Source organism: Thalassophryne amazonica, chromosome 3, assembly GCF_902500255.1.
Source record: "Thalassophryne amazonica chromosome 3, fThaAma1.1, whole genome shotgun sequence".
Classification (NCBI taxonomy): domain Eukaryota; kingdom Metazoa; phylum Chordata; class Actinopteri; order Batrachoidiformes; family Batrachoididae; genus Thalassophryne; species Thalassophryne amazonica.
The window spans coordinates 35959088-35967530 of NC_047105.1; the positions used below are offsets into that span (position 1 = coordinate 35959088).

General features: G+C 42.6%; 1 protein-coding gene and 1 long non-coding RNA gene across 2 annotated transcripts in view; one reads left to right on the forward strand and one right to left on the reverse strand.

The window, feature by feature from the left end:
* asic1b (acid-sensing (proton-gated) ion channel 1b) overlaps positions 1-8443 on the reverse strand; it is an 856126-nt gene that overhangs the window by 627963 nt on the left and 219720 nt on the right. The window lies entirely within an intron of this gene.
* Positions 847-8443, forward strand: part of LOC117506540 — a 19786-nt gene continuing 12189 nt past the window's right edge. Inside the window, exons 1-2 of the long non-coding RNA XR_004559499.1 lie at positions 847-858; positions 7723-7729. This is a non-coding gene — a long non-coding RNA (uncharacterized LOC117506540). The remainder of the gene's footprint in view (positions 859-7722; positions 7730-8443) is intronic.

An 8443-nucleotide genomic window follows, 5' to 3' on the forward strand; every position in this document is an offset into this window, starting at 1 on the left:
ATTAATGGTAAAACTAATCAGTAGATTAAATGATTATGAAAATAATCCTCAACCACAAAGCTGTACAGCCTTTTAGATTTAACAAAACTGACAACATTTAGTTTCCACTGAAATCCAAGCATTATAATGAAGATTTACTTTTGAAACTTTTGATATTTTGGGACTCGAAGGCAGCGCTGTTTTTACTGCTGCAGCCTTCAATCCCCCAAGCTGGGCGGCGCGGGCCCCACCTGCTTCGGCCTTCACCCACTTCACCTCAATTCGGATGACGGACTGCTTCAAGCTTAGTGCACATAAACAATGTCAAATGTATATGTGTTGTCTTTAATTCTTTTTTTTTTCTTTTTTCTTTTTTCCCCTGTCTGCATAAATAGTAATGGTAAGTGCCACACTGGCAGAACCATTTATGAACATTAATACCCATATATGTAATTTATTCTTGCAAGACAGAAGGTATGTAGTGCATGAGTGAGTGTGGTGTGTGTGTGTGACCCCCATCCGCCCTTCCCGATCAGCCTACAACATCCTACTCAAAGACAACCGACAGCTTCTATCAGGAAGGGCCGACCACCAAAACAACACAAAGACAGACAAGAACTAGAGACAAGTGGTGAAGACAATAACTGTGACGTGAGACACCGAGGAGACGGGGCCCCAACCATACGACATACCATGACAAACAACCACACATGAACAAACAGTGACAGCAACAGTCTAATTAGTGAGCATCCACACCCTAATCTAGAACACCGTAGTGTTAATCCTCTTAAGAGCACCCAAAACCCGATTTGTGGTGACGGCCACAAACACACAGAGACCCAGATCACAGCTAAATATCCGATCACTACTGTGGCTGGTGTGTTGGGCCAAGACAAGAGTACAGAACCTTACCATATGACATGGACCACTCCGGCATGTCAGAAGCCACACGGCCGGCCACGAGCGCTGACGGAAGTGGGTCCAGGACGCAGGGCCCCGGGGGAACCAGGAGAAAAGGGGCAGCGGAAGGGCATGGGGGACAGAAAAGGCAGGCCCCAGACCCACTGGGCAGCACAGCATACCAACAGGGGAGCGGCCAAGGGCGCCGGAGTGCACATCCCCGACAACACCCCACCCCACACAGGGTCACAGGGAGCTGCCCCAATTCCAAGGGAAGCATACAGGGCGCCGACATCGGCCCACCAATGGGGGAGCCCCAGAACCGCGCCACCCGGGCCACCGCCCCCGAGGGCAGGAGCGAGCGGCAGCAAGGACGGGGAGCAAAGGAGCCACTGCAACCAAATCCAAAGCACAAGGTAGGGACCACCGAGCCACACGAGGGCGGGGCCCAACCCCCAGACAAGAGGTGAAGCCCGACCCCGGGGCCAGGAAGAGCACAAGGTCCCCCGGTAGCCAGGTCCCCCTGCAGCCAGGCCGCCCAGCACAGCCAGCAGGGCCCCCAAACCACCCCACCCCCCAACCTACCCCCCACCCCAGATCCCACCCCAGCCACCAAAGCCCATGACCAGGAGACCGCCCGAGCGAGACCCATCCCGCGTAGACCACGGCCCCCCATCTCCCCAGCAGCCGCCAGCTCCCCAGTGCCAACACCCGTGCCCCACCACCACCACCCACCCCCACAATGGGCTGCAGGACCCCGGGCCCCACAGGCCCAGAGCAGGGCCAGGGGACCACGGCAGAACTGGCGAGGCAGTGTTGTCTTTAATTCTGATGTGTGCCATTATTATGGTAAACAAGTAATAATTGTGGATTAATTGCTGTATTTTGTCTGAGGTAAGTGGAGTGTAAACGTAATTTTGTTGTTGTTGCACTCGTGTAATGACAATGACAATAAATCTCATCTCTCTCTAATCTCAAATGTATTTCAAAATTACACCTCATTTTAATGAAGAGGCCATATTTACCTGGGTTGGGGTGGGTGGAATTCAATATTTTGTTTTCCTTTTAATGCCATCTACATGAGGATGTATGTGCGTGCATGCTTGATGTTTTGAAATGACCAGAAATGACCTTTGACCTTGTGTGATGTGCATACACGGGGTGTGCATGCTAACATTCATAATATGTTTAGTAAATCAATCAAATCAAGTTACAAAAACAGAATTTTTAGGTTTAGAAGTGTTTATTTCATGCTAACCTTGACAAAATATATGAGAAACATATTAAATTTATACAGAAATAAGCTGTATGGAGCTTTTTCCGCCATGTTGGTTCATTCTGTACAGACGAGCAGCTAACTGATGTGACCGGGCCTCTCTGGTCTGATTGGATGTTGCCATGTGATTCCCAGTATCCCTTGTACAAGTCAAGCCCCCACAAAATCTACGATGCCATTGTGGTCTCGCTCACACACTGTAAAGGTAGCTATCAAATGTAGTTCAATGCTGTCTGTTCGTTTGAAATATTTCCCTTCAGGGGAACAATTTATTAATTTTTTCCAGACACTGTGAGCTTTGATCTTATTGGCAATATCATATTATGAATCACCTATTTAAAAGTTAATAAAAAATTATAGGGGTGCCCAAGAAAATTCTATCTATGACTTAAATCTTAAAAAACCCCAAAGGCTGTACACCTTTAAGTACTACAACCCCTGGCAAAAATTATGGAATCACTGGCCTCGGAAGTTGTTTAATTTTGTAGAAAAAAAGCAGATCACAGACATAACACAAAACTAAAGTCATTTCAAATGGCAACTTTCTGGCTTTAAGAAACACTATAAGAAATCAGGAAAAAAAATTGTGGCAGTCAGTAACGGTTACTTTTTAGACCAAGCAGAGGGAAAAAAATATGGAATCACTCAATTCTGAGGAAAAAATTATGGAATCATGAAAAACAAAAGAACGCTCCAACACATCACTAGTATTTTGTTGCACCAACTCTGACTTTTATAACAGCTTGCAGTCTCTGAGGCATAGACTTAATGAGTGACAAACAGTACTCTTCATCAATCTAGCGCCAACTTTCTCTGATTGCTGTTGCCAGATCAGCATTGCAGGTTGGAGCCTTGTCATGGACCATTTTCTTCAACTTCCACCAAAGATTTTCAATTGGATTAAGATCTGGACTATTTGCAGGCCATGACATTGACCCTATGTGTCTTTTTGCAAGGAATGTTTTCACAGTTTTTGCTCTATGGCAAGATGCATTATCATCTTGAAAAATGATTTCATCATCCCCAGACATCCTTTCAATTGATGGGATAAGAAAAGTGTCCAAAATATCAACGTAAACTTGTGCATTTATTGATGATCTTTTGCAACATTGTGTGATGATTTACCCTCTTTTAAGAGTTTGATAATCCTCTCCTTTGTTTCAACTGACATCTCTCGTGTTGGAGCCATGATTCATGTCAGTCCACTTGGTGCAACAGCTCTCCAAGGTGTGATCACTTCTTTTTAGATGCAGACTAATGAGCAGATCTGATTTGATGCAGGTGTTAGTTTTGGGGATGAAAATTTACAGGGTGATTCCATAATTTATTCCTCAGAATTGAGTGAGTCCATATTTTTTTCCCCTCTGCTTGGTCTAAAAAAGTAACCGTTACTGACTGCCATTTTTTTTTTCTTGATTTCTTATAGTGTTTCTTAAAACCAGAAAGTTGCCATTTGAAATGACTTCAGTTTTGTGTCATGTCTGTGATCTGCTTTTTCTCTACAAAATTAAACAACTGAATGAACATCCTCCGAGGCCAGTGATTCCATAATTATTGCCAGGGGTTGTACAAATCTGTAACTTCTTGAGAATTTATGCAAATTACAGATTCAGATAATGTATAAAAATGTCAGTGTGTGGGTTGGACTTATGTCTGAAGACATGAATAAATAAAAAGCTGCACCTTCAGTGGTACCACAGTAAGACTGGGCTGTGGTGTCTTATCATAACCTTATTTGACAAGTTAAAAAGTTGGAAAAAGGTCATTAAAACAAGATAATCTAGCATAAACACCATCTGGAGACATTCCCACCACTTTCCACCCAGCAGCATTAGAAGCATGCACTGGAAAAGTGCCAACCATTATTTTTAGCTGTAACTGTGTTCGCTTTCTATAAGTATCTTTCCTGTGTTTGCTGGTGTGATGAGCAGAGATGCATGTTAGTACTTCTGAAAATGAAAAAAAAAAAAAAAAAAAATCTGGCTTTCATTTTGGCTTGGGCTCTTTTCCGCCATCATTTATTGTAATCTGAACTTCTCACCAATGACCCATTTTGGTTTTTGCAACTGTCACTGCAGCAGCACTCCATGAAAAAGGTAAGGAATATTTAGTTTGACGTATTTCTCTTCTACACCAACCACTGCAGAGCAAAAAAAGTGAAGGTTTTTTTTTTAAGGCACTTCAAGTTGGAGAAACAAGGGAATGATGACAACAGTTGAAAAACTAATTATAGATAAAGAGCAAGTATATATTGGGTTGCAGGCTAAATTTATTTTAAATTTGATGTGGACCAAAGTAATACAGTGTCAGATTTACATATTGTGAAACTGTCAGATTTACATATTGTGAAACTGGACAAATTGTTCTTATGCATCTTATTCCCCAGATAGAAAATGGTGCTCTAAGTCACTGTCGTGGTCAGAAGCTGAAACAGAACTGGTCCAATGGGCTTTGGATAATTGAAGAAAAGCGCTTAAGTCCATGAACAGATGTTAAACTCTAAATTGACTTTAGTTCTAAGTGTTTTGGTATATTGGATTAATGATTGAACACATAAATGATAAAATTAATGCTACTACAAAATTAAAAATTAGTATTTCAAAACAAAAACAGACCATTTTGGGCTAATGCTCTGGTTTGTGTAGAAGCAATTTAAAATGACTAAAGCGTATCACTTCAAATATCTGTAAGTTATGTCAGCAATGACTGCAAGGTAGATGAATAGATTAGTCTGTGCGTCCAAGCTCCCTCATGTGCCATTGGTAGGCTCAGAAACAGAGTCTTTAATTGTAGAGAACTAAAAGCCGAAACTAAACTCTGTGTATAAGAAGTGTCGAATTCAATTTCAATTTATTTCATTTATACAGCACCAAATCATAACAAAGCTATCTCAAGGCGCTTCATACAAGTAAGGTCAAACATTACCAACCCCTAGAGCAAGCACACAGGAAGAAACCTCAAGCAGACCAGATTCAAAGGGGTCATTCTAACAGTTACAAGGTTTTGCAAAGTTTTACAAAGCTGAAGAAACAGAAAAAGGAAATCAAACAACATATTAATATAAAGAAGATGAGAAGTCCATGCATATAATCATATGTTATACCAGTGGTGACGTATGGAAGCGAGACTTGGACCCTTTACCGCCACCAAATCAAAAATCTAAGAACCATTCAACAACGCCATCTTAGATCCATTCTCAAAATTAAATGGGATGACTATGTTACAAATGATGAAGTTCTAGACTGTGCTAAGTCTGAAGATATTGAGATCATTGTTATTAGAAACAGACTGCGTTGGGTGGGACACGTTGCACGCCTGCCAGATGACCGGTCAGTCAAAGCACTGCTCTATGGAGAACTAGCAGAAGGCTCCAGGCAGATGACTGCCCATACCTACTATACAAAGATACTATAAAGGATATTCTGAAATGTGGTAATGCACTCCACAAATGGAAAGATATTGTAACAGAAGCCAAAATGGCAGAGGCGCATTTCTGACATCTGCAAAAAGATAGATACCAACAGAAAGGAAGATAACAGAAGGAAAATGCCAAATGCCATGAGAAGAGAGATTTAAAAGAAGGGAATCAGTGCACTCTGTATGACAAAAAACACACACACACAAAAACATTTACATTCATATTCATAGCCGTACATTTATGACTGTTTATATATATATATATATATATATATATATATATATATATATATATATATATATATATATATATATATATATATATATATATATATATATTTTTTATTTTATTTTATTTTTTTACACACACACAAACTTCTTCAACCTTTTAGTCCAATTAAGGGTCGCGGGGGGCTGGAGCCTATCTCAGCAGTAATAGCACGTGAGGCAGGATACACCCAGGACACCAGTCTGTCACAGGGCCACAAACAGACAAACAAACACAGTCACACCCACACCTACGGACAATTTAAAGATTCCAATCCACCAAACCCGCATGTCTTTGGATGTAGTACATGGAGGAAACCCATGCAAACACGGGGAGAACATCCACACACACACACACACACACACACACACACACACACACACACACACACACACACACACACACACACACACACACACACACACACACACACACATGGCATGTCCTATTGTTATGTTTTCTATTATGGTATTCCACAGTGTCATTCTAACTTGTTTTCATTTCAGCTTTTGCCCTCAATCAATGTTAAATGATTTATAGAATTTGATTGCCTTATTTGTAATTGTCCAACAGTCATTATACTGTTGTCAAACCTGTTGCTGGGCAGATCCATCTGTGTGTGTGTGTGTGTGTGTGTGTGTGTGTGTGTGTGTGTGTGTGTGTGTGTGTGTGTGTGTGTGTGTGTGTGTGTGTCCACAAGAGTGAGTGCAATAGCTTGGAAGACATTGAACATTTGAACACAAATGTCAACAGTATATACTTTTGTGCAATATTTCAGATGAATCTGAATATAGAGGTCATATCTCAAGGTGAAGGTTGTGGAGGTCAAGGTTGCAGTTGTGCCATCAATATGTTCAAAGGCTAGAGAAAAGCCTTTCCATGTACCTTTCAACATGTGAAGACAGATGGACACCAACATCAAAAAACAATGAATGCTGTCATCTTGTAACTGACTAAATTAAAAGGGAATATAATTAAATTTGAGTCACCAAAAAAAGCAACTTTGTTTTGATGATGTAATATTCCATAGACATGTCTGCCACCTGCTGGAAAGTTAATCTCCGTGCATGTGTGTGAGCATCAGTCACACTGTGTTGTGTACAATAACTTGAATAAAATGAATCTGATTTTCGCCAAATTTGAACTGGACATACTAAATGCGTTAATCTAAGACAAGTTTGAATTTGATCTTGAGCAGGTCTTAAGGAATGCCTCAAAATTCCCCCCCACCCCCTGCTCCCACCAATTTTACTTTAACCCTCTGGGGCCGACGCCATCATATACAACAGCTAGGTACACGTTTTACTAAATTATAAATAACTTTTTAATGATATAAAATAGAAACTTACTTTTTTTTGCCGAAAAGTTAACTCCTCTGACTTTTGGCCAGCCATCCACCATCTTTGTACTCCTCATAGAAGCTGTGTGATGATGTGCAGAATGTGAGTGTCCAATCAGAATTGGTTCACCATCACATGGTTTTCCAATATCCAATCACAGGGCAGAACAGTCTCACATGGTATCCCAAAGAACGTTTCTAGGTGTGATGTGTTACTCTGTGGCATGTGAATGCTGTCTGAATAGCCCCTGGCTGCTGGCTCCATGCGTAAAAGCGCAGCGTTGCACATATGATTGAAGGAGATCAGCGTAAGAGGGTCTCTTACAACCTCACGTGGTCGAATGAAGATTGTCACTGAGAGAAATGATTCACTTATTGCCCAGGGAATACTGTTGAATAAGCCTCTCTCGCTCTCCCTTGTAAAGTGCCAATTACGCATTTGAATGAAAGGAGGGGGGAAGGGTGTTAACAGGGCCTCAAACTGTGAAGATAGGTTGTTTACATGCTGAAACACATTCCAAGAGAGAGTCAAACTCCATTTAGGTAAAAAGTTTGTGCTGTAAGCTTTGTGTAATAGCAGACAGAAATTGCTTTGAGATGTGGAATAAAGACAAAACGCATAGACCATTTTGTATATATTGTTCAAAATGTGCTCCCCCTCTAGCTGCCACCTTATCGTGGTGTGGAAGTTTGCGTACCCGGATGATCCTAGGAGCTATGTTGTCGGGGGCTTTGTGCCCCTTGTAGGGTCTCCCAAGGCAAACAGGTCCTAGGTGACGGGTCAGACTAAGGGCAGAATCTCCTTGACCAGTAAAAAAATCAAGGACTGAGACGTCGCCCGGTATGGCGGAGCCAGGGCCCCACCCTGGAGCCAGGCCTGGGGTTGGGGCTTGCGCGCGAGTGCCTGGCGGTCGGGCCTTAGCCCATGGTGCCCGGCCTTAGCCCATGGGGCCCAGCCCGATAGAGCGCCGTGGGCCCGCCCTCCTGTGTGTTCACCACCTGCAGAGGGGGCCATGGGGGTCGGGTGCAGAGAGGATTGGGTGGCAGTTGAGGGCGGGTGGCCCGGCGGCCCAGGCCATGCTCCCAGCTCCACCTCCCAGCTGGGGGAGGTGTGTGTGGATCGGGAGGTCTGGGCAGCTTTGCTTGAGCTGCTGCCCCCGCGACCCGACTCCGGATAAAGCGGAAGAAAATGGATGGATGCATGGATGGATGTTTGAGTTTATTTTAGAATGTTTATTTTTGTACATTCTTTGTACCCCAGCTT